Genomic DNA, 26,684 nt, shown 5'->3' with positions numbered 1-26,684 from the left:
AAAACAAAAACATACTACGTACAACTGACAACATACTACAGTTAGAAAAAGACTTTCAGACTTGACTTTACATTTCAGACAAGGAAAAAAATTGAAATATCAGCTCCTGGCTTTTTCTTATCTAATTGAGTGTTCCTAGGAACTGCAGGCTAGGTTACAGACTAAACAACACACTACCTAGGGACAAGCACGTAAGCGCCTTTGCTGTGCAGATATAAGGAGTCCAAACTCCTAGCACCCACATAAAAGCCTGCTATGACTGGGCACCCACCTGCACCCAGTAGGAGGTGGAGATAGGAGGTGGAGACAGGAGGATTACTCGGCCATTGGGCCAGCCCCCAGGGTCAAAAAGAGAACCTGTTCAGTCAAAGATCCTGTCCCAAGGGAATAAGGCAGAGGTGACGATAAAACAGGACACCTAAGTTCCTCTTCTGGCTTCTGTACGTGTACACACACACACACACACACACGAAACAGTCTTATGAGGAGGCCAGCTTGAGGGCCCCTCTCCTCAGAGAAGACAGTGGGGCTCCACATGTTTCAAATCCATCTCATTTTGTCCCCATTTCCACTTCCACCCACGTGCAGCCCAGGCAGCTGCCCCTACTGGTTGCTCAGGTCGGACAGGGAGTGTACTGGTTGCTGGTATTTTCCCTTAAAGCATCTTGGCAGGATTCCTGGCAGTTTAGATCCTTGGATATCACGGGCTGGGCAGGTGGCTGTGCTTTATCAACACGATGAGTCTTACAGGTGTTTCACAGGCCCAGGAAGAAGTCAGTTCCCTGACTCCTGCCTTCCCCAGTCCAGGGACTAAGGGACACCTACATTCTCTCTGCTTCTTAGACGTGGCCCAGTTTACCACCAAATGTGGCTTTTCCTGCTAGATGTACACGGGCTCTAAGGAGGCAAGCGAGCTGGATGTTGCTGTTTCTGCTCCTTTACTCACCTGGAAGACGAACTTGACATAGACCTGGCAGTCAGAGCCAGCCTGTGAGCGCTGGCTCGGTTCCTTTCTGCTGCTGGAGGCAGAGTGATGTAATGGAAAGAGCTCGGGTCTGCGACACTAATGGGCAGGCCCTTCTTAGCCACCACCTCGTTGTGACCAGCCCTCCCCCTCTTTCTGCCTCAGTTTCCCAAATTTAAGACAGGAGGGTTGGCCCAGATGGCCCCAGAGGCGTTTTTGAGATTTACCGTGTGTCAGCCGGTTCTGCTGGGTTAGGCAGCTCAGATACAAGAAGGGTCCCTGACTGTTCTGTTTTCCCAAAAAGATCTCCACGGACACACCTTACTGTCGCTTAGTGTTTTATTTACTGTGGAAATTCCATTCAGAAGTACAGGATTATGATTAGAATTAAGAGCGGTCCCCAGAGACGAAGGTACCAGGCCGCACTCATGCACTGCCCAGCCGATGGCCCCAGCCAGGTGCTGTGGCTTTAAAGATGGGGGCCTCCCTTTGGGCTGTGCACAGCCTAGTCAAGGAGACGGATGAGTAAGTCAGCCTTTGCACTGCACTGTGATGAACACCACTATAGCTTGTTCATAAGACACATGCAGAGAATGGCCATGTAAACCTGGGGTGGAGTCCTCCACGGTCTCCAGGAGGAAGTGGCACTGACTCACCTCCCTGAATGGAACGGGATCAAATCTCTTAGATCATGGTGTCTGCTCAACCTGTCACCTGTCATCCCACACATCTCTTCATTTTAAGGCAAACATTTCACCAAGCCTCTAACTAGTAATCCCTTGGGTCTGGAATGTGATTGGAACAGTGGGCCCTGAAGCGGAGTCCCTGGGGCGGGTTTTGAGTAGGTCGGAAAGCTGGATGGTTTCTGACATTGTCCCCCGCCCGCCCCCCCCCAAAGGTAGAAGAAATATGGGCTCCCACAGCATTATATTTTATTCGCCAGCTTGGAATGTCGGAAACCTGAATTTGGTTCACACAGCCATATCCCTTTACTTTCATTGTCTCCTTTTTCTTTTTCTTTTCTGGTGATGGTGGGAAAAATGAGTTGGAGGGACCTCAAGGCGGTCGGAGTTTGAGAAACCTCTGCAGTCATGGCAGGCTTCTTGGAGAAAGTGGCGGGCAGGAAAGGTGAGGACTAGTTGGACTAGTTAGATTAGACACCTTGGCTGGAAGGGCCTCCTAGATCCCGGGCCGCGCCACCCTTCCCGCGTTCGACCTTTGTTCCTGCATTAACCTCCCACCAACCGAAGTGGTGTTATCACTTCCCCCTTTCTGCGCGGTGCGTGACTCGAGGCTCGCCCTCGGCGCTTGCTTCCCTGGCCGCGCGGGGCCGCGGGCGCATCCCGGAGCTGTGAAGTGTCCTCGGCGGCGCAGCCAGGCCCCGCCTCCGGCCCCGCAGTTCAAGTGCAGGCTCGGAGCGGCGAGCCGGGGCGCACCTCGGCGCAACCTGCGGGCTCCGGGGGAGCCTCTCCCCGTCGCTCCGGCTGGCGGGAACGGACTGAGGCCGGCGCTGCCCGTTAGCAGCCGCGGCAGCAGGAGCCTCCTAATTACTCACCACGCTAATTGCCCAGCACTGAACTTCAGGAGCCGGTCCGAAGCGGAGCTCCGGGGCGCAGAGGAGGCTGGAGGTGTCTGGGGCCGGGCCCCGCCAGGGTTAAGTGCCCGCCCGTCTCCGGCTGGCGGCCAGCTCGCCTTCCGCGGGAGGCCGGAGTCACCGCGCGGGGACCGGGAGGTGCGCCCGGACCACACCGGACCCCCTCCCCCATCGCCGCCTCTAGGAGGCGCAGAAAGTGGGGGCGCCAGCCTGGCGCGGGGGGCGGGCGCGGAGAGCCAGAGGGGCTGCGGGGACACGAGATGGCCGATGAGATCGACTGGCTGGACCTGCCAGGCCGATGGACCTACGGAGTGGACCGCGGCGGGAGAATCTTTTTCATCAAGTATGTAGTGCTCTTTCTCGCCTCCCCCCTTTCCACTTTTTCTTTAAAGTTGTCCGACTTGAAAGGTGGCAGAGCAGGGGGTCAGGTTAGTGGTGGGGGATGGGGGGAGGGGGTTGGTTGACTAATAAGTTTATCGAGATACCTGTTTGAATATGACTCCCGCCTTTTCCTCAATGGGTCAAAGTCCAGCTAAGGCTCACAGGCTTCCTTCCCTGAGCCAGAGAGGCAGGGCAGGCGAGGCGGCCTTGAGCCTCCCCCCAACCCCCGACTGCCGCACCCCGCAGCAACTAGTTTGTTCAGCTCTTACACTAAAAGGAGACCAGGCGACTTCTTTCCTCCAGACTTGAGCAAAATGACAACGTATTAGGAGCCCCTGCCTCTACCACCTGCTCACTGCAAGACTCCAGTCCTCAGCATGGCAGCTCCTCCCCCTGCCTGCTGCTTCCCTGGGTCTATGGTCAGGAGGCAGAAGCCCTGGGCTTGCTTGGAGCATTCTTTGCTGCTCTCAGTGATAAATTAGCACCGTTCTATTAATTTCATAAACCAAATGGCTGTGGCATAATCTCATTATAGCGAAGTGGCCCTGTTTGGCCCCTTTTTGGCTGCCTTCTCTTATAGATATTCTTTGCCAGGAAAGAAATCTCCCAATGATATAGCAAGTGTATATAGCACAGCAGTTTGGGCTCTTCCCACACTTGACAAGCTTCCTCTTCCTCAAGAACGCCACTCAGAGAACATTAGAGCTGAAGAGGACCTCGGGCAGCCCCGGCGTTGTTACCGCAGGACTTAAGGTCTGGAGAGAGGCAAAGAATCTGTGAGACAGGACCAACAGAACCACGTGTCAGACATGGCCCAGCAACAGCCTGAGTCCACTTTCTGTTTGGCAGGGACTTGTCCTATCCATGTTTGCTGTTTGGGGTTTCTGTTTCCATACTTGCTTAGCACTTCCTTCTGTCATTATCACCACTATCTATCATAATTGATGCTGAATTATGTTATCTTAGCCGTAACTTCACTGAAGTTCTTGGCCCCTGGGTTAGGATCCTTAATAACAGAACTCCAGGATTAAAAAAGAGAGTCACTTCCCACAGTGCCTTGAGCCTTCAAAACCTCTAAGAATCATCTAGATTAAGTGTGGTTGAGTGTGCCTGTGGTCCTAGCTACTATGGAGGCTGAGGCAGGGGGATCACTTGACCTAAGAGTTTGAGAGCAAGCTGGGCCTCTACCTCAAAAAAAAAAAAAAAAAAAAAAAAAAAAAAAAAAAAAGAAATCATCCAGTGAGCTTACTGAAAAGACGCGCTCCAGGCTGGGCGTGTTGGCGCACACTTTCAATCTCAGCACTCTGGTGGCAGAGGCAAGGGGGTCTAGGCCAGCCAAGGGGACATAGCAAGACTCTGTCTCAAAAAAAAAAAAAAGCAACAAACAAAAAAGACTGATCCCTGAGTTGTCTGGCCCCCACAAGCTCCCCCTCCACTTACCCCCCCCCCCCCCCGCCCCAGTTCCAGTTCTGAGCAGAGACAGTCTGATGGTTTGAATTCCCAAGAGCTCCTCCTGTGGTGACCGACTTTGCTTCCTGGTGTCCTTCCCTTCCCTTTCATCCCACAATCACACACGGAGCATTCCCTTTTCCCAGCAACACAAAAATAAAAGCAATAAGCTACATGCTTTGCCTTTAAGGCGATGGGGAGAAAGCAAGGGAGAACATGATAAATCCCGGGAGGCATTTACTTGTGGGCTGCTGCCTATGGACCCAGGGGGAGAACTAAGACCTGAAGAGAGACTGGGGAGGCGGTCCCAGGAATAAGTGCGGGACTGATGCGACAGGGGAAAGGACAGGTATGGTGGCCTTGGACAGTGGGCAGTCCCGTAAGAAAGGCAGAGTGGGCTTGAGGCAAAGGTACCTATAACTTTCTTGGGTTACAGTGGAGATGGAGGGGAAGCTTCGGGGACTTCAGAGAAAATAATACAGAGAAGCAGGAATGGGCGGCAATGAGCAAGGCCCAGTCTGTCCAACAAAGGGTTGGGACTCTGTCCTGCAAGAGGCAGAAAGTCTTAGGTGGCTTTACCCCAGGGCTTGACGCTGTAGGATCTGCATCCAGAAGGCTCCCTCTAGCAGCCGTGAAGGCTGGGGGATGTGTGTGTGGGGGCGGGGGGGGGGGGGGGTTCCAGAATAGAACGGGGTTAGGAAGCTGCTTTGAAAGCTGGAAGTCTGAGACAGCTGCTAGGGCCTGAACTGAAGCAGAGAGGATGGAGATGAAAAGGTGAGAGAGGAGGAACATCTCTCGGGAGAGGATTAAGAGTGTCCCCGTGGCTGAATGTGGGCAAGGGAAGAGGCACCTCACAGTGTCTGATGAAGATCAAGACTAGAAGGGGAGCCCAGCTCGTGTGTGTGTGTGTGTGTGTGTGTGTTTGTGTGTGTGTGTGTGTGTGTTGGAGGGAAGCGTAAGTTCAGTGGGGAAGTGTTGAACTTGAGGTCCCTGTGCGCCACCCGTAGGGTTGCGTAGCAGCTGGCTACATCACCTGGCGTTTGAGAGCAGGCTGGGCTAAAGAGGGTCTTCTAGGAGTTGTTAGGTGTGAAGAGGTGGGACCTCCCAGAGTGTGAGGGGACAGGAAGACAGCCAGGTGACATCAGTATTTAAGGAGAGAAGAGGGAAAGACAGGCCAGCCTGGGAATGAGACCAAGGGGGTCAGAGGTGAACAGCACCAGGACTGGAGAAGAGAGAAGAAGCTTGAGAAGGAATTAGGAAGGAGGGAGCAGTAGTGGCCAATACAGAAGAAAAACCCAAAGAGCAGAAGTTAGGAAGTGGCTACCCGTCTTAGGAGTGTGAGAGGGCTGTCCTTAGTGGAAAGTGGTTTCAGGGGAGGCTGGGAACAGAGACCAGAATAATGGGGATTGGTGAGGAGGATGCCAGCAAGCAGGGAAAGCGGGAGAGACTTGCTTCCGGGAGGGATGCTGGATTGAGAAGGAGAGTAGGAAGTTGGCAGGGAGGTGGGTGTCACTGAGAGAGAGATGGGGAATTGTGTTCATATGAGACACAGACAGTAGCATGGGGAAGGGGCTGCGTGCCACAGGTAGGTGCCCTTCATGATTCTGGCTGGGACTCTCAGTAGATAAGGGCTGTAAACGAAAGATGGGCAAGAGTAGGGAGATTGCCCAAGGAGAATGTTAGCCTCAGAGGAGAGAGGGCTTACTTCTTCAGTGTAGAGACAAGAAAAGACAGGCGAGGAACTGAGTATGCTTGCAGGTAGGGTAGATATTCGGGGAACCTGATGGCTTTGACTTTTTCTTCAATTACGGGCTGCTTAGAGGGCAATGTAGTAGGGTGTGTAGGAGAGGCAGGCTGGGACTCAAGGCCAGTGGGGGAGGCCCTAGAACTAGAGTGGCCACTCACTGATAACCGGGATGAAGGACATAGTTATACCTGGAGATTGGATTTGAGCCCTCTCAGGGATAGCTTCCCCATCAGTGCTAAGGTCAGGCATCACCTAGCCGCCTTACTCCAGACCAGGCTGACAAGGAGAGGGATAAACAGAGGGAGCTGAAGGCTGTGGTGGAGAAGCCATCCTGTGATGAGGCTATCCATAGCATCCAGGTGAGGTGGAGACGGAGGAGAAGTCTGGGGGAGAGCTACTGTGTGAGAGGAGGGGAGGGTCCTGGCAGCATAATAGGCTGGGGACACTGGCTCCCTCCAGTCTTTTGTAGTCCTGGCCTTCCTCTCTGGCTTCTCTCCAGCACCAAACCCAGACCCAAGGCTCTATTGTTAGAGGCCGCCTCCTACAGCTCCCAATGGCTCCAGAGTGCAAGAGGTCACTAGAATTGTGACTTTGTTTCTTCTTTGCTTGACAGAGGGGTGAGTCAGTTGGAAAGTCCCTCTGAACAGCAGGTGTCCAGCTTCAGAGAAAACTTAATGAAGTCACCAGGTGTGGTGGCGCACGCCTTTAATCCTAGTACTTGGGAGGCAGAGGCAGGAGGATCTCTGTGAGTTTGAGGCTAGCCTGGTCTAAGAAGCAAGTTTCAGGACAGACAGGGCTGTTACATAGAAAAACCCTCCTTTGAAAAAGAAAACAAAACAAATTAACAAAGTCAAAAAAAAAAAAAAAGCAAAAGGGCACATGTCCCCTCATGGCCCACAGATGTTCACCGCAACTTTGACCCAAGCTGAGAAAACTTGTATGCCCATCACACCGGACAAACACTGGTGCAGCCTTCATGAGCCGCTGCAAAGGGCCATTCGTGAATCACTAACACCATGGTGTGGAATGAAGTTAAGATAGACAAGTTTGGCTTGTGTGATTCCTTCTGTGTAAACCAGAAACTCACGAATGCCAGTACAAAGCAGATTCCCCGGGAAGACCTAGGAGGGTAAACAGGGCTGGGAGGATGGGAGACAGGAAGTACCAGGGGCACAAAGAGCTGGGGGTTCATTATCTTGACTTGGTGGCAGCTTTCAAGGTGTTCTTCAGATTTATCAGAACATTAATTTATACATGAGTGCAGTTTCTTGTAAGTCTTACTAAAATAAAAGTCGAGTAGACTCTTTCTTTGTGGAGCTTATGCGTGTCACTTATTCCTGGGACACTGAATGGAATCTTGTCTCAAGCCCCACTCCAGAGCCTGGGCCATCTGGAAGTGCCCCTCTCCCCTACTCCATCCTGAAATGGAGCTTCATGTTGGGACACATCTGGGAGAATTAGTGTCCCTTGGGTGGTGGGGTTGAAGTAAATCTATGAGCTCCTTTGTCCTCAGATAGATGGTGTTGGGGAGCCCACCTCACTGGGTGTAAGATACCAGAAACATATTGGGATTGGGGAGTGGGCAGGTCTGAATCCTGGCTCCATCACTTCCATAACTTCTCTGAACCTCAGATTCACAATCTGTCAATTTATTTTATTTTTGTTTTTAATATTGGAGATGGAACCGAGGGCCTTGTGTGTGCAAGACAAGCTCTCTACTATAGATTTGTTTTCAATCCTTTTTTTATTGTTTTTGAAATAGCATTTCAAAATGCTGTGTAGCTCTGGCTGACCTAGAACTTATTCTTATTTTCTGTGGATTGGTGTTCTGCTCGCATGTATGTCTGTATGAAGGTGTCAAATCCCCTGGAACTGGAGTTACAGCCAGTTGTGAGCTGCCATGTGCATGCTGGGAATTGAACCCAGGTCCTCTGAAAGAGCAGCCAGTTCTCTTAACCGCTGAGCCACCTCTCCAGTGACCTAGAACCTGATATGTAGATCATGCTGGGCCCCAACTCAGAGACTCTGTCTGCTTTGCTTCCAAGTGCTGAGGTTAAAGACATGCACCACCACACCCAACCTTCTGTCAAACTTTCACATGGAGGGAATGTTGTGACCGACAAAGCACAGCGCTGCAGCCATTTGGGACTCTTCACAGTGACCCCTGCTCAGCCACCTGAGGAACTGCTTGTTAGAGGTCCTCACAGTCTCTCTGAAGTGTCCTCTTCAGTGAATTGGGCCAGGGCCACAGCATTCTGTCCATTGTGGTAGCTCTGCACCTGCAGCCTACAGAGTCTGTCTCCTGTTGTCTCATGGTGTGTCTGTGTCACGGTGTGTCCACGTCACGGTGTGTCTGCGTCACGGTGTGTCTGCATCACGGTGTGTCTGCATCATGGTGTGTCTTTGTTCATGGTGTGTCTGCGTCACGGTGTGTCTTTGTTCATGGTGTGTCTGCGTCACAGTGTGTCCACATTCATGGTGTGTCCGCGTTCATGGTGTATCCACATTCATGATGTGTCCGCGTTCATGGTGTGTCCGCGTCACGGTATGTCTGCATCAGCGTGTGTCAGCATCACTGTGTGCTAAACGTGTCCATGTTCCTGCTGGACTAGTGGATTCTTCACAGCCAGGGATTAGATGTCACTCACCTTTGAAGCTTCAGGGTTGGTTTTACAGATGTGAATACAAACAAATGCATGGCATAGCAGGGTGGGCGTGGCCGTCTCAGGAGGTGAGAGTTCTGATCCAGTAAGCCTTGTGTGAACCTGACCCTGTCTCATTGGTTCTTCCGTAGTGATGAGGAGAAGTCAACCAGCTGGGTGCACCCTGGTACAAACTCACCCATCCAGAGTGGCTACTGCTCCAGCCCAGGTAAGGAGTCACCTGCCATTGTATACTTTGCAGTTAATGAGGAGACGGACATAGGAGCCCTTGGCCCCAGACCTGCTTTAACCCCTCCTTTGCCATGGGTAGACTCATCCTAGGCTCCAGACGGCCCCTGGGGAGTAGTGCAGAGCACCTCTAAGGGGTACATTTCTTCAGATCTTAGAGGGCAGATCAACCTAAAGGTTGCCTCTATCCTGGGCCCCAGCCCCAGAGCTGAATGCTAAGTTGGGCTGTTTTCCACCTGTGCTGCTTAATTCAGCCGCCCTCAGCCATGTGTGCTAGAGAGCGGCGGGAATGTGGTCGGCCTACAGTGGACTGGAAGTAATTTTAATCAATTTAAATGCAAATAGCCCTTGGTGGCTGGTGGAACTCCTTCAGCTGGGGAGAAAGAGGCCAAGGCTAACATTGATCTTCTTGCCCTCTCAGATCTCCCAGGCTAGTGGGAAAGGTAGATGTGCACAGGCCAATGACACACAAGAAACAGCCAGAGAAATATTTCATTTGGGGTTGCAGGGGAAGTGGTCCGGGGAATCAGAAGGCTTGGACTGCAAGCTAGCGAAAGGCCTTCCTTGAGAGGCCGGGAGGGAGAGGGGCATGAACAGTATTGTAGGAACGCTCCTGGCCCTTTATAGTCTGTACGTGGCCAGACACCAGCCTCGGTCACTCACAGGGCACAACTCAACTTTTGGACTTGCTGGGTTAAGGATTTGACTGGCCCAGAGCCTACTCCGTTTAGATCTGGGCTGGAATCAGAGCTGAAGGAGGCTTCAGGGACCACGGAGCTCAACCCTTGCATTTTAGGGGAGGAAAATGAAGGTCAGAGAGGAAGTGCTTGGCTCAAGGCCACCTGGCTAACAAGCAAAGTAGGGTCCTGGCGAGAAGCAAGTTCCGAGGTGCAGAGACCTAGTTCCGGTGGCAGCTAGCTCTCCTTGCTGTTGCTTGGCTCCTCTGGGACTTTGTTTCTGCATCTGTGTAAGTGGGAGAGGATTGTGAACCTTACAAGGTGGTAGCAGTGCAATGCAAAAAGGCTGGCACCACAAGAGGTGTTGGCGGGGGGGGGGGGGGAGCGGGTGTTGCGGTTGCCACTGTCCCATCTCCAACTCAAGCGCAGTGAGGCCCCCTGCCACCATGTTGCAGCTGGTTTCTTCTGCTGGCTGGTTGTGCTGGTGCAGGGCCTCAACTGCTCCAGTTGAGAGCAGTATTGCCCTAGGTAGGACTTAGAAGGTTCTGAAGAGCCTGGGGGACAATTCTTTCCACATTGGGTGCAGCTGACTGGTTATCCAAGGCTGGGAAGGAGTTAAGATGCCCCCAAAGCTTGCTGGGAGGGCAGCTGCCCGAGCGGGCACTCCGCCTGGACAGGAACATAAGCGCTCTTGGTGTTGCCCAGGCAGAGAGGGCAGTGTGGAGGGAAGTTGCTAGAAAAGGCAGAGGACAGAAACCACCCTGGCCTCTTTCCCAGCACATCACAGTGGCAGGATTATTTATGATTCTGACCCAATGGGGATCCCTCTACTTGGGGAGGCTGCCAGCCCACACCCTTCTGAATGGGAGCGTCCTCCCACGGGGACAGAGGGGAACAAGCAGCATTTATGGAGCCACACAGAGGCAAGAGTGTAGGCTTTGGAGGTGGCACTCACATCCCAGCCCAGGCACTTCCTGTGTGGCCTCAAGCCGATTAACAGGACTCAGTTTCCCTCTTGGTCTGACACCCAGTACACTGCACACTGTACGTTAGCTATAGTACTAAAGGTGCCGCTGATGTCTGAGAAGAGCTACTCCATTGAGTGCTGGCTGCTGAGACCGTATGGTTTTCCTCTGCACCGCTTCCTGGGGGAACCAGAGCTGAGCTCCACTGTCTTGTTCTGCTGACACCAGCAATGATGGACGCACAGGATCTTCATAAATATAAGTGACTACAATGATGGGTCAAAGGTGGACCAGCCACTCTCCCGAGCTCGGGCTCTGCTCTTTGAATGTGTGACCCGAAGCAGGTGGTAAGATCGTGGGATACTCAGACTACCAGTGCGTGGCTGGCCGTGCCTTGTAACCTCTAAGGCAGGTTTGGACTGAGCAAGAGAAGCAATGAGTGCCAAGAGAATCTGCTCCCATTTCCCTCTATGTCAGCCAAGGGGCTCCCGCTCCCTGTAGGAGGAGTGGTCTCCACCAGCCCTGGCTGGTGTACATTCTCTCTGTGCTGGGAAGGTGGGACCTGGCTAGTATCTCTATTTTGGTGGAGTGAGCAAGTGTACTGGCTAGTCTTATGTCAACTTGACTCAAGCTAGAGTCATCAGAGCGGAGGGAGCTCAGTTATGAAAATGTCTCTGGAAGACCAGACTGCAGGCAAGTGTGGGGTATTTTCTTTCTTTCTCTTTTTGGTTTTTTGAGACAGGGTTTCTCTGTAGTTTTGGAGCCTGTCCTGGCACTCGCTCTGTAGACCAGGCTGGCCGTGAACTCACAGAGATCTGTCTGCCTCTGCCTCCCGAGAGCTGGGATTAAAGGCGTGCGCCACCTTTAAGAGCATTTTCTTTTCTTTTTCCTTTTAGATTTATTTATTTTATGTGCATTGGTGTTTGCCTGTATGTGTGTCTGTGTGAAGGTGTCAGATTCTCTGGAACTGGAGTTATAGGCAGTTGTGAGCCACCATGTGGAATCGAACCCAGGTCCTCCGGAAGAACAGCCAGTGCTCTTAAGCGCTGAGCCATCTCTCCAGCCCCAAGGGCGTTCTCTTAAGTAGTGAGTGATTGATACCAGAGGGCTGAGCCCATTGTGGGAGGTGCCAACCCTGGGCTGGTGGCGCTGGGTTCTATAAGAAGGTTATGATGAGTAAGGCAGTAAGCAGTACCTCTCCATGACCTCTGCATCAGCGCCTGCCTCCAGGTTCCTGCTCTGTTTGAGTTCCTGCTCCCACTTCCTTTGATGATGAACAATGAGTTAGACTTGTAAGCTGAATAACCCTTTCCTCCCAAGGAGCTTTGGTCATGGTGTTCCATCGCAGCAGTAGTGGCCCTGCGGTAGCAGGTTGAGTCAGGACTTACCAGGACTCTGGATATGGTATCTATAGTGCTTCCTGGTTAAGGTCAGCTTCCTCCGTGATTCAACCCTTGCCACTCTGAGATTCTGCCGTTGATGTCTTGGAGTTTCTCTGTGGATACTTTTTCTCTGAGATGCCAGTGAAATTCAAAAGCCCGTCTGTGTTTTCTGGGATCCTCAGCGCCTGTTTAAAGCAGCAGTTTGGAGGTCTTAACGCTGGCCTGGGATTCAGAGACTTGTGTCCTAATTAGATTTTGGGTGTTAAGGACCTTTGAGTCCTGGGTGAGCCACACACCCTTGGCCCCAGCTTTGACCTCTGTGAGGAGGTCAGAGGACCCCCTGCGGACCTTACAGGATAGGTGTCTGTGGGTTCCCTCTATGTCTGGCTCTGGACCTGGCTCAGAGGTTAGTGGGGTAAACGATAAATACCATAATGCAGTGGTTCATCTGTTGACGTTCATGTGCTCGTTGTCAGAGGACCCCTCTGTCTACAGTCATCTCTCTTCTCATTCATGAAGGCTTGGATATACTTAGATACAATTGGCTATAATTGGATGAAGACTAGAAATAGCGGGCAGAAGTTGCAAAAGCTGTAGCGACTGCTCAGATACTGTGGCTTCCACTGGAGTTTCCCTGCCATTCCAGGCCCCAGGATCCCGGGTAGAAGAGAGATGAGTACCTGCTTCCAGGGCTTCTCAGTCTGTGGTTTTACTTCCTTGCAGGTTTGCCTAAAGGCTGGGAGACGGATTCAACCCCGGAAGGAGCTGTATACTTCATCAAGTAAGTAGATCATTTGCTTTTTTACCTCACCTTTGGTCTGGCTTTTACCCTAGTCATAGATGCCTCCTAGGGAGAGCAAGCGGCTAAGGGATCTGGTCTGTCACCTTAGGTATGGCCACTGGGTCTGTGGGTGGCCCATAGGTACCGAGAAGCACCTGAGAGATAAGAGCATGTGTCATTGGGCCTGAGTGTGACTAGTGTCAGTCACAGAAAGGTTTCTAGGGTAGGGTCCACAGAGTGCTGGGCTGGGCTGCACCAGCCAAATGACTGACTCATCCCAGGTGTGGGAGAGGCTATCATAGATGTCCTGGCAAGGGTTTGAGGGGAAAGAGATGGGGCACTGAGATGTGAAGTGGGGTGTGGAATGTTAGGGGACGGATTCTTGGGAGGAAACAGGCTAGCAATGGCAAGGCTACGCCCAGCTGCTCTTGTTCTCCTGGATGGGGCCTCCGTGGCCCTTGAGATGTGGGGTGTTCTCTTTCTTCTAAGGGATTGGCGAGGTCGTGTAAGCAATGAGTGTTGACTCTGGGGTGGCTGAGCGTAGGCCCTGGGAAGCTGCCTGGCCTGCAGGTAGAGGATGCGACTTCCAGCTTTGAAGGTCTACAACCACACACTTGGACTCATTTCCTTCTGCTGGAACTCAGTGTCTGTTGCTGTCTGTCTGTCTCTTCCCATCTCCCAGAAAGCTCAGTGCCAGCTTCTGCCGGAAGTGAAACTCTCCATGCCCAAGCCTGGGTCCACGACTTCTTTCCTGAGCCACCCCTGTAGCCTGCAGCCACCAAAGAGCCCCAATGTCCACTGCCCTGGTGCTGGGTCACTGTCTCTGCCAGAGATAGCTATACCTTCAGAGAGAAAGGTGCCTTCTAGAGAGGAAGCCCTCCTTTGTTTGAAATCCTCATCTGGGCCTGCTGGCCTATAATCTTGGTTATTCAGGAGACAGGCAGGCGGATCCCAAATTAAAGGCCCACCTAGGTTACATACTAAGCTCCAGGCCAACCTGGGTAACTTAGGGAGACTTAAGGGAAAACATGGTGGAGATACAGCTCAGTGGTAGACACTCGTTTAGCATTTGTGAGGTCCAGTACTCCTCCTCCTAATAATAATAATAATAATAACAACAACAACAGTTAAAAAATGTTCACTCCTAAGGACAACTAGGTGTCATCTTTTTTTTTCAGTCCCTGCCTCAGAACCAGCCAGCACAGATATCAACTTGTTTATTAACCAGATATATATTATTTATTTACTCTATGTACATGGGTGTTTTGCTTGCATATGTGTCTGTGAACCACATGTGTGCATTGCTACCAGAGGCCACATCCCCCAGGAGAGGATGAGTCCCCCAGTACTGGAGTTACAGATGGCTGTGAGCCACCATGTGGGTGCTGGGAATCGAATCTGGGTCCTTTGGAAGATCAGTCAGCGCTCCTAACTGCTGAGCCATCTTTCCCCCACTCCACCTTTTTTGAGACAGAATCTCATTATTTAGCCTGAGTGATCTGGAACTTGTTACATGGATCAGTCTGGCCTTGACCTCACAGAGTCCCACCTGCCTCTGCCTTCCAAACGTGGGGATTAAAGGTGTGCACCACCCTGCATTGCAGTGTTAACTATATTTTTTTAAAAAAACAAAAACAAAAAGCCCTTTTTGCACGTGATCTATTTGGTAATTGCTCTGTTGTCCCGTGACTGCACAGCTAAGCCCTCTGTAAGGGCACACCCAGTCCTTGCTTCACTGCTTCACTTAAACGGTTTCTGCATTTCTCATTCTTTTTTTTTTTTTTTTTTCTGAGACATGGTTTCTCTGTGTAGCTTTGGTGCCTATCCTGGAACTAGCTCTTGTAGACCAGGCTGGCCTCGAACTCACACATCCGCCTGCCTCTGCCTCCCGAGTGCTGGGATTAAAGGTGGCAGCACCACTGCCCTGGCTGCATTTCTCATTCTTATGAACATCATCTTAATATGGTTTTTGGTAAGTGTTCGGTTGCTGGGTTCGTTTGCTCTTTGTTTCATCTCCATCCGTCCTTCATATTCATCACCTAGAGGCTGGAGATGGTTCGGCAGTTAAGAGCCTGTGCTGTCCTTGCAGAGGACCCAAGATGAATTCCTAGCATCCACATCAGGTGGTTCACAACTGCCTGTAACTCCAGCTCCAGGGAACCTCTGTGTGCACCTGCACTCATGGGCCCATACCCACACACAGACATATATAATTTAATAAATAAATAATAAATAATACAAATAATAAATAATAAAAATAAACCTGAAAAATCTTGCCACCTAAGATGGGGTGACCTGTCCATCTCTGTGACCTTCTCTCCCACAAGTGTCCTATTTTGATGTTCTCCCCCTTCATTACATCAACCCCAAACGGGACCTTTGCATGTGCTGCTCCCTAAGCCTGGAGCCCTTTCTTCCTCCTATACCCAGGTATCTGACTCCTACTTGTCAGCTGGTTCTTTTATGATACTTGAGCCAGAACCCATGACGGGCACAGCACCGCCAAACCATGCGCGTCAGCTTGTTTACCTTTTGGTGGAATTCTATTGCTGAGTAATCTTTGAGGAGAGTGTCTGCTCATTTTGTTTTCCATTATCCTAGTATCTTTCCGCTGCACTGTAGGAACCCAGTATTTACTGAAATGGGTGGGTAGGTGAAAAAAATGGGATATAAATAAGAACACAATTAATTACTGCTGCAGATACCAGTCTGTAGCTTTTCTCCAGAGCCCCTCCATTCAGTGTGTGCCAACATGAATGGTTACCTCTGCATCCCTCTTATAGGCAGATAGAGAGCCTCACCTTCCCTTCCCTCCCCTCCCACATGTTCATTGCTCCTCCCGTCTCCTAAGCGGCCTAGTTCCCAGCATCCCTGAGGCCACAGCCCGAGGTCATCCCTACCTAGACCTTTCTAGTAGCTTCTCCATTGATCTTCTTGTCCCCGGGTCAGAGTGTGCAAGAGTGTCCCCACCTCCCCAGTACAAGGTGTTCATATTATTCTCCACGAAAACCCTTCCACATTACCATTGCTTCTAGGGCAAGGCCTAAATTCCGTTTTCCAGCCTGTCCAGGACTTCCTGACTGGGTTCAGCACTGTCCTCTTAGTCCTGCTTCCTGGCCACTCTCCTCCAGCCATGCCAAGTCTCTGGGGTTCCCTCCTCACATACTTCCTTTTCATGCACAGGAAACCTTGTGCACGTTGCTCCCTCTATGTGAGGACCAGTCCCCTCGTCCCTCCCACGTTCTCTCCTCTGTGGGGAAGCCCACGTGCATCCCAATTGTTTATTTCCACACACGCCCACTTTCCTCCATCAGCCATTCTCTATCCCCGGCGTGCACCCAAGTTTTGGAAATCCAGATTGCTGGCCTTCCCCAGAGTTCCTCACTCAACTTGATTTCTCCAGGCTGCCAGCTGAAGGGGATCTGCTGTTCTGGGACCACTCGAGAACCATGAGACTCCTCAAGGGGCAGGGTGACCCAGGGATGCCTATGAAGTCTGGAGAGAGACACGATTATCTTACCGTGTATTATGATGAAAATGTCCCCAGCCTGTGACAGCAGTAGCCTCTCTCGGAGCACAGGGCTTTACAACACTACCTCACTTAACCATTTGGTAAAGGAGGCTCTGCCGTCTCTGTTTTAGCAAGTAAGAGGAAAGCTGAGCTGCCTGGCAGCGTACAGAAACCGGCCGGCGAGGAGTCGCTGTGGGTAGTTTCACTGCTGTGTCCTCACCGTGGTACCACAGCTGCCCTCAGCATCCTCAGTGCCTGGGGCTTCATGCCCCTCACAGGATGAGCACACCAGTGAATGAGTGACCCCCGAATGCCCTATCTCCTATGAACAGTCAATTATCACCAAGGCTTCTGACATTTGGTAGGGAGGTAAAGCAGAAACGATGAAGACTCCACACATGGATCTCAAGAAGTATTTTTTTAAAAAAAGAAAGAGTCGGATGTGCAGACGGTTTGATGAGATGCGTCTCCTAGCATTTCAAGGAGCAAATACTGACATTCTCTGGGTTGGGTTTTTAACAAGTATGATAACTGTATCTCATTAATCCCGTCCCTTCGTGGTATTTGGAAGGCAGGTCTCATGGTATATGCTATTGATGCATTGCTCCAGTGTGCTGAGGTTTTAAAAGTGGTATTTGCCAAGTATGGAGGAGATGTGAGAAGAGAAAAAGCTAATAGGGAGAGAGGGTGGCTAGAACTCATTGTGGGCCTGTGTGCACTTACCAGACTAATCCACAGGAGGGCAGCAGAGCACATATGGTCCACAGTCCAGGCCTTCAAAAGCATTTGTTGGGTAACAACCCCCTGTATCACTTGCCAGGAGCTGGGGGTCGTCTTGACCTTCCCTTACTGCAGTTCTGTCCCTGTGGGTCTGCTGGACTTCTGAACAGACTGCATAAAAGCAATTCCTAGCCAATAGGACGTCTGGCTGTGGTCCTCCGCTTCCTTCTCTAGCAGCCTGTTGAGGAACAGGTCTCTTCTGTCTTCCAGAGTGCCGCTCCCTCCAGAGAGCTGTCAGGGCAGGAGCCTCGGCAGGCAGAGAGGTGGCTTATAGAACCACGCCCTGATAACCTTTACCTCTCCCGCTCCTCCACCCAGGGAGCCCCGCCCAGCCCTAGCAGTCCTTCCTGCTCTGGTCTGAATACTTCCTGCAGGAAGGCGCCAGGTGGGCAACTGGACACTGGCTTGGATGTCTGGTGCACCCAGGCACTGCTCTGGTCATTCCAGGGATTGCTGGGAGACAGACATGCAGAAGGCAGGGCTCTGCCCACAGGTGTTCAAGAGCCAGATGATGAAGCCCATATAGTTTCCTAAAGGCTGTGCAGGCCAGCAAGCATCCAGCAGATGCCCAGCCTGTGGGTTCCCAGGGGCGACACTCTAGGCCCTAAAGTGGAGCCAACCAGAACTGCCTTGCTGTCCTTTGTACAGGGTGGAGGAGAGAGGCCCCAGAACAGCAATTCTGGTATAGTTTTCCTGTCAGCTCTGTCCCAAGAAAGGCAAGTGTCACTCAGGACAGAAAAGAACGAGACAGACAAGCAGATCTGAGGTGCAGGCAACCCGCTCTTACAGGTGAGGAAAGCTGAGGCCCAGCAGTCAAGCGCCTACTGCATAGGTGTTGTGTTAGTCGGGGGTGGCGCTGAGTCTGGAACCCGGGTTGTCCATCAGTTTAGTGATCACCAGGACCATGTGGGGACTGGGGAGAGGTGATGCTCTTTGAGGGTTGTGAAGAGTGAGTGAGGTGAGCTTGGGCCTGGAGCAGGAAGGCAGGAGGACCACAGAGGCTCTTTTTAGGGGGGAGGTATCCTCCTCTCTCAGGCCTCCTCCTCAGCCTTTCCCAGGAGCAGTTTGCTTCTCAGCTGGGCTAACAGAGGGAAGATTTAGACTTGGCAAAGAATACATGCTTTCTCAGCTCTACCTCCTTCATCCTGCCAGCCCCATAAGCCCTTGTACATCTCCCATTTTGCTCCCCAGCAGGAAGGCACTGTGCCCAGCCCAGTCATCCGTTTGGCTTCTCATACCCCCTGGAGCCTCCATAGCCCTTAGAAGCAGCCACCCTTCTGGCTCAGACTTCTAGGTGAACCAGAGTCTTGTCTGGAACTCTTGTTCTCTGTCTGCCAAAGAGGAAACCCGCCCAGCAGGCCTGTCTGTTGGCTGCCCTCTCCGCTTGCCTGAGGATTGTGTGGCATATGGGCTGGGGTCCTTGTTCCCTTCCGTTCCACTCTTGTGTACTGGGGTCTCTTTCCCAACCCTGCTTTGCTCCATCAACTTCTTAAGGCCAGAGACTCCTCAAGAGCCCCTCGTTTCTGGCGGCCTAGAAGCCAACTCGGCCCCACCTGTACCAGGCATGCTTGCCAAGTCCTGGAGAGCTGGGTAGGTGAGCTGGGGCTGGCACTGGGCCCTTACTCACAACTTCCCTGCCCCTTTAGCTGAGAGGCTTTCCCTGAGTCATTGAGGGCCAGCCTGGCAGCTTATCTAGCTGAGGGGAGAGGAGGGAAACCCTCTCAAGAGAGCAGCTAGGCTTCTGTGTGCTGACCTGCTCCGGGAAGAGTTGAGGATTGTCCCTTAGGTACCTCGCCAGCTCTTGACTTTACCCCATCAAAGCATCTCTATATCTCCACTTCCCTAATCTATCTCTTCCTGGGTGCTAGGAGGGAGGTGTTCTCTTGTACCTTCTAAAGTAAGTTTTTTTTTTTTTTTTTGTTTTTGTGGTTTTTTTTTTTTTTTAGAAAAGTACTCCAGGTGGCAAAAATGATGCTCACACATTGTGTGAGACTCACTCAGACTTGAGTGGGGGAGAGGATGTTTTTCTGCTTTGTTTGTCCCCACCCCCCTTTTGGGACAAGGTCTCACGTAGCCCAGGCTGACCTTGAACTCATCAAGTAGCCAAGGATAGCTTTAAGCTCCTGATTCTCTTGCCTATACCATATTTTATGGGGTGCATGTTTTGAACCCAGGGTCTTATTTCATGGGTCCTGGACAAGCATTCAATCAACTGAGCCAGCATCCGCAGCCCAGGCTGCTTTTTATGTTTTCAATCAAGACAGCCCATTAACAAATGATGACAGAATTACCATGTGGGCGGGGCCTTGCAGGGGTTTGTCGTTTAATCCCCGCTTCTTGAGACGTTTAGAAGTGACCTCAGTAGTGTGGTCCTCAGCTTTGGGTCCAAGGTGCAGCTGAGACGTAACCCTGGAAACGAAGGGCAAAATCACTCCCATCTCTTTCTGATCCTGGTTTTGAACCGCTTCCATTGCACGACATAGAGAATCTACTTTCCAGGGAAGATGGGAAAGGAGGGAAACTGAGGCACAGAAGAGGAGCGAGACGGGGGGGGGGGGGACGACGTTTACTGTTTACAGCAGAAGTGGGGCTGTAGCATTATTTAGCACTTCCCATCTCTCTGCCCATCAATCTTGCGGAACACAGGTGTTGGGGCGTGGCTAGCATCCCCATCCAAGGTCACCAGAGACCAGTCTGGGTTGAAGATGAGATCCTGGTGCTTTATAGATGAGTCCCAGCTCCCTCCTAATGTTTTTCCTTTAAATTCGTTGTGCCGGGACAGGACCCCAGTAAAGTCCTCCTGATACCTGGCGATGGTCCTTCTGTATGGAGATGGTCACAGAACTGAAAGGCCACTGCTAGGCAGGCTGGGTGATGAGGCCCCCACCATAGTGCCAAGCCCACGGGCGAAAATTTCTAGCTTTTCAAGTCACTCGTGGGAAGATTCTGAAAATGCTGCTTACCCATATGCAGGCCCAGATGCCCTCTGGGGGGCAGCCTTGCCCTGGCTGTGGGAGGCGGAGAAGGCTGTGCCCACCAACCCCTTCTTCTTTGCGGGGAGGGCTGCAAGGGTGGTTAGCAGCTTGTCACTGGTGTGGATGGAGTTAAACCTTTCCGGGGGACTATTTACTCCTGATCCTAAGTGACAGCTTGGGGAGGGAGAGTCACGTGGTCCTGAAATCCCCACGGGAGCCGATGGAGCATGCCCAGCTGCTTCTGCCTGGGAAAGGTGCTGGATCCTGCAGTAACCACAACAGCATCCTCTCCCCGGAGCCAGGGACCTGCTAGCGGGAAGGATGACTGATTAGACCAGATTAGATCCAGTGCCCCGCTCTTCCGAAGGGGTCCCCAGGGGCGGGGGAGGAGGACCCCAGCTGGCCCAAGCTGGGGGAGGGGTGCCTCCGGAATCGCACTTAGCGCTCTCAGCGCGGGATCACACCTCCGAGGCCCAACCGGTGAGTCCGTTTAGGTGCATCAGATCTAGGAGGTGGAAGAAGAAGGCTGGGCTGGGGTAGGGCTGGCAGCCTGCGTTGGCCACGCAGGCCAGGGTTGAATGCACTGCAGTGAACTGCCTTCTTCATCCTCAGCCTTGGCAGCCTTACTTGGGGATCATGGATGGTGAGAATGCTAATTATAGCCTTTCTGTGACCTCACCCCCTTCAGAAGCTCCAAGAAGAGCCGACACCGTCTGAATTGATTATATTTGAATTGCTTCCCTGGGAGAGGGCAGCTTTGGGGCTGTCAACCTCTCCAAGGTCCAGCCCCACCCTACCTCTAATCTTTTAGGAAAGAGAGGTGGGAAGGTTCAGAGGTCAGGTTCAGGTCGGAGGAGGCTTTCCTTTAGTGGGAGGGGTCAGAGGCGCTTGGTTTCTTAGGGGGCGTCTGCGGTTCACTGGGTAGCTGCTGAAGGGTATGTGGGCAGGGGGTGATGAAGAGGGAAGGGACAGGCAGTGTTGATAAAGGAAAAGCAAGCTGCTTTTTAGAGCCCTGGGACTGGGCTATTGTGTGAGAGTCTGGGGATGAAGTGGCCAGCAATGGGCAAGGGAGGGGGAGGGGTGAGGAAAGAGGAAAAAGGAGGAGGGAGAAGCAGCTTCAGGGAGATGCCCTTTGAGACTGCAGGCCAATCTGGCCAGGAGACCCTGGATGCAGGGAGAGGCGGGCCAGGGCATGATGGGAGGAGGTGATAGGGGGTAGAGGGGGAAGAGAAGGACACGGCTTCCAGTAAGTGTCTCAAGAAGTGGTGGCCTTCAGGACTGGGCAGCTCTTTCCAAATCCCTCTAGACCTCTCGCTCTCCATCTGGCATCTTCCAGTAGCGCACTCAGGCACGGGTCTCCAGCATGCGTGGGCGGAGCCCTGGCTGGCACGCCTCTGCTGGAGCCCTTGTCCAGATGGCTGCGGGCACTGCAGGTGCCGGCTCAGTCCCCAACCCCGGGCCTCGGAGCCTTGTGGAAGTGGGGAGGATTCTGTGGCTGCAACTGTCCAGCTACAACCTCCACCTCTGGGCAGCTGAGGTTTTGCTTGAGCAAGAGTCGAGCCCATCCTGCTGGCAGAGAGGGGGTGGGCCCCTGTCACAGAGTCTCGGCCGGCGGCAGGAGGGAGAGGGGGGCAGGGCGGCGGTGCCTCCAGAGCGGTGGCAACAGCAGCTCCGGCACCGGCATAAACACCGAGCTTTCCTTGCAGAAAGGGTTCTATGTCTCCGCACAACCGCACAGAGTGCTGGGCCGCAGATATGAATTATTAAAAGCCCTTGGTTTCCCCACCGGGCTACGAGGTGATAAACGTGTTAGCGCCGTGTGTAATTAATCCTGGTGGCGTGCTGCGTGGGCTGGAGACAAAGGGGCCTCCCTCCCCCCAATTCGGCTGCTTTTTCTTTTTTCACAGGAAGGCTATGGTGCAGGACGCATTACATAGATAATTACATTTAGTGCGTCTGCCTGGATGATTGAGTTGGATTCTTCCTGCTCGGTGCAAATGAAGTAATTACTGAGGAAATAGAGGAGCCGGGCGCCTGCCCTGGCAGAGCTGCTGTCACAACCCCCCTCATCTAGGCCCAGTGGCGCCCAGGGGTGGGCTCCGCAGGGGAGCCCTCAGCTCCTAGAGCTGACCTGGACTGCACCCCAGACGGGTGAGTTGCCACTGGGAGCTGAGCAGGCTGCGGCTGATGCTCCTGTTTCCTCGCCGCCTTGGCAGGAGCAGCCCCTTTGATGATCACTGGGCATCCACTTGGCCCCAGGGGCAGGGCAAGAGGAAAGGTGGCTGGGCTAGTGAGAGCTTGGCCTGCTGGACAAGACCCAAGCGGGAGGTTGACATAGCGGGGCAAGTTGTCGTGAACGTTTCTCTAGTTAAAATGCTCTCAGAACCAAACTTCTTTGGGGAGTAAGTGGGGAGTAGGGAGTTGTGACATCTACTTCAGCTAGACTCTTGGTGTGTGCACGTCCCGGCCACTGGTACTCCGTAGAGTCTCTCAGCACCTGTCTCTACTTGCCTCTCTCCAGGCCCCTCTGAGCCCTCGGACAGCCTGGGGAAATCCAGAGTTCTTACTTCACAAGAACTTCCTGCGTGGTGGGAACAGTCCCTGTCTGAGTCAGCCCCTGAATTCCTCCCTTTGGTTCTAGTGCTTCCAAGCTTCACAAAACATACAGGCTTCGCTTTCACACGGGATTAAAAAAAAAAAAGTGTTGCTTTTGAAAGCGCTGTTTATAGTCTGCATGTGGGTGCAGTGTATTTTGCATAGCCGTTTTTGAACATGTGAGGCTGTCAGCTTTATTTTCCTTTACAAATAAACACAATATGTACATTTTGTTGTTTATGAGGGTCCTCCCGTGCTCCTCTGGTATTTAGGATTTTTCCCCCTTAGTATAAACCTCAGGGCACAGAACTGATATGATGGTTTATACTTCAAAAACTCAATTCTGTGTTAAAATAGTTATTAAACATAAAAACAGGAAAAAGATTTGGTATCTAATCCAAAAATTTTAGTTGATGTATCTTTTTAGAATTCATTCACAAACATGAGTCGACTTGTTATGACAATATACATACATGCCATAAAATTTTGTTTTGGTTTTGAGAGAGGGTCTCATTGTAGGTCTGGCTGGCCTGGAATTTGCTATGTAAACCAGGCTGTCCTCAAACTCACAGACACCCGTCTGCCTCATAAGCTGGGACTAAAAGTATGTCCTAATATGCCTGAACCATTCAGATTTTTGGCCACCTGTATATTATTGTCATATAAGCATTTTCCATCTCATATTTTTATAGTATTTAAAGTAGTTTCTAAGTATTTCATTACATTTGTTCCAATTTTTCATCTTCATATTAAATTAGCTGTTTCTAAATTTTCACCTTCTATAAATAATTGTAAATGAAATATACATATTCCAATCATTACACATATCAGTGATATTTCCCTCTTAGGTTACATTTGTAAAAATAAAATTGCTACATATTTAAAAATATTTGGATAAAGTTTATCAAATTTTATATTCAAAAGCACTTGTTTACATTCCTAGTTGCTGTGTATAAGAATGCATTTTGTAGCTGGGCTGTGGTGGTGCACGCCTTTAATCCCAGCATTTGGGAGGCAGAGGCAGGCGGATCTCTGTGAGTTCGAGGCCAGTCTGGTTGACTGAGTGAGTTCTAGGATGGCCTGGGCTACACAAAGAAACCTTGTCTCAAAAAAAAAAATGCATTTTGTAGGGCTAGAGAGATGGCTCAGTGGTTAAGAGTATGTACTACTCTTCAGAGGACTGGAGTTCAGTTCCCAGGACCGACTTTAGGCGCTCACAGTCACCTGTGACACCAGCTCCAGGAACATCTGACACCTCTGACCTCCAAAAGCACCTGCACTCACATGCCCACACTCGAAATCCCACTCCCGACAATTTTTTAAATGAAATAATATTTTTTTAAAAGAATGCGTTTTGCAGGTCAGCGGAGATGGCTTACTCCGTAGTGTTTGCTGTGCAGATCATGGGGCCTCATCAGTATGGCTGTAATCAGCACCGGAGAGAAAGAGGATCCTTGGGTTTTGCTAGCTAGCTGGTCTAGCCAAATTCATGAACAACAGATTCAGTGAGACCCTATCTCAAAAAATAAGGTGAAGAACAGTAGAGGAAGATACACAACATTGACAAACATGAATGTGCGTGCGCACGCGCGCGCACACACACGCACACACAAAATTCTGTGACATGACTTATAGCATCTTTTATGGTGTCAGTATGTTTTTCTTCACTGTTTCAACTCCTTGGATGAGTGGTAAGATCTAGTATTTTGTGTTTTGTGTGCCATCTCCTCAAAAGCCAGAGCAGTGTGCTATTGGGCATACAGGGGGACAGGTGGTATTGAGGTGCCCGTTCATCTCTGTAGACCTGTAGACGCTGGTTCTTATTGTGCGCATTCAGGCAGTGTGGAGATACCTGTGTGCCCTGGAGGATGAACATTTGGTCCTAGGCTTTAGGCTGCTCACCTTCCCTGGTTTGTGCCTTCCTGGGATTGGCAGGAACTCTGCTTCTCAGGGAGCTGACTTAGAGTGCTTGGTGAAGGTGAGGTCTCGTCTTAGCATTGAAGTCACCGTCCATCCTGTCTGACTCATACTTACCTGAGAAGATCATGTGTCTCTAATTGCAAATGCCAATTTGCTTCTAATTAGTCAAATGCTTGCAATTAGCCTGTTAAGTTCCACCGGGCTCTGGGTCTGGAGGTTGTATTCTTGATTTTGTTTGTTTCCTGGGTCATCATGAACACCAGTGGTTATCTGAGGCCTGCAGTCAGTTTGCCTCACCTGAACCTGGGGCTATCTCACTGCAGATAGGAAAGAACAGTAGTGGGGACACAAAGCTGTTTTGATGGGTTATGAATGGGAGCATGGTGCTGCTCAGAGGCTTGCTAGACTTACAAGTGAGGCATAGAATCTTGGTTCCCTCTTATTTCTGCCCCTCTGATATTCTTCTTCTCTAAGATAGGAGTAATTCACTGTGAACCAGGGGGTCCTAGTTTGAAATTTTTTTCCCCAAGACAAGGTCCTACAATATTGTAAAAATAAAAAGGGGGGAGGGTGGAGAAATGGCTCAGTGGTTAAGAGCACTTGATTGCTCATCCACAAGACTCATGTTCAGTTCCAGCACCCACATGGCAGCTCACAACTGTCTGTAACTCTAGTTCCAGGGGACCTGACCCCCATGGCAAAACACCAATGCATATAAAACAAAAACAATATTAATTTTTTTTTAAAAAATTGTAAAAAAAACCCCAAAAAACAAAAACAAAAAACCCTTATAATTCAGAGTCTAACATGGCCCAGAAAGACTCTCCTGTTAGGTCAGAGTTCTCAACATATGGGTTGTGACACCCACACCCCCAGCGACAGGGGGTGCATATCAGACATCCTGAATATCAGATATTTACATTAAGATTCATAACAGTAGCAAAATTACAGTTATGAGGTAGCAACAAAATAATTTTATGGTTAGGGGAGTCACCACACACGAGGAACTGTGTTAAAGGTAATAAAGATCGCAGCATTAGGGAGGCTGAGAACCACTGTGCTAGTTAGGTAATCCGACAGGAAAACAATTTTCCCAGACAGAGATGTGGGGGTCTTCTTAGCTTTGTGGCTTTGAACGAGTTCCTTCACTTTCCTAAGTGTTGGTGGCTCTGTCAGCAAAGTGAGACAACATGCTTGTATGGATCAATCAAGAAACCTTACACGCCAGGTGGTGGTAGCGCACATCTTAATCCCAGCACTTGGGAGGCAGAGGCAGGTGGATCTCTGTGAGTTCGAGGCCAGCCTGGTCTCGACAGGACAGGTCTCCAGAACAGCCAGGACTACACAAAGAAACCCTGTCTCCAAAACGAAAAAACCAAAACCAAAACCAAAAACCAAAAACGAAAAAGAAAAGAAACAAGACTTTACAGGAGGCACCCGGAGCATAATCAGCAAAAATAGAAGGGTTAGTGTGTCTTCATCACTGCCATAGTTCATGGAGAGACAGCATGTGCATGCAGAGACATACAAATCGCATGTATGTTGACTCCTGGATGTGCTCAGAGTGGGAGAAGGGTGAGAGGTCCGGAATTAGGCTGCATGGCAGCCAGTGGCTACTCGGTCTGCAATGAGAGGCGACAATAGTTCTGTAAGAGGTGTGGGTGGCAGTGCAATGGCTCAGCAAGAGAAGGAGTTTACTCCCAACCCCAAAATCTTAGTTCCACACCCGGGACCCACACGGTGGGAGGAGAGAAGGGACTCCTGCAGGTTGTCGGGTGGCACTGTAATGTGTGTGCATGCATACACACACACACACACACACACAGAGAGAGAGAGACAGACAGACAGACACACATGCACGTAGATAGACACACATGCACACATACATGCACACACACACACACACACACACACACACACACACATTGTAATTTGAAAGGTTGGCTGACAGTGGTCTACATACATAGTGAGTTCCAGGGCAGCCAGAAAAAAAAAAAAAGGTTGGCTGGCAGGATCAGGCTTGATGAGGCTTGGGTGATTAAACCAGGGAGGTTTTAGCCTATGGTTCATGC

General features: G+C 51.1%; 1 protein-coding gene across 11 annotated transcripts in view; it reads left to right on the top strand.

The window, feature by feature from the left end:
• The first annotated feature begins 2,841 nt into the window (after window positions 1–2,841).
• The window catches only part of Plekha6 (pleckstrin homology domain containing A6), a 142,441-nt gene continuing 118,598 nt past the window's right edge, over window positions 2,842–26,684 (top strand). For 3 of the 11 annotated variants that reach the window (XM_038349923.2, XM_038349925.2, XM_038349922.2), the window contains exons 1-3: window positions 2,849–2,901; window positions 8,930–9,006; window positions 12,774–12,831. The gene's annotated coding sequence lies outside the window, so the exon portion shown is untranslated. Of the gene's footprint in view, window positions 2,902–8,929; window positions 9,007–12,773; window positions 12,832–26,684 lie in introns of those variants that run through there. The other 8 variants (XM_038349933.2, XM_038349928.2, XM_038349927.2 and 5 more) reach the window with 4 other exon arrangements.

The sequence above is a fragment of the Arvicola amphibius genome, chromosome 12 (genome assembly GCF_903992535.2).
Source record: "Arvicola amphibius chromosome 12, mArvAmp1.2, whole genome shotgun sequence".
Classification (NCBI taxonomy): Eukaryota; Metazoa; Chordata; class Mammalia; order Rodentia; family Cricetidae; genus Arvicola; species Arvicola amphibius.
This window is presented reverse-complemented; position numbering and strand designations above follow the sequence as displayed.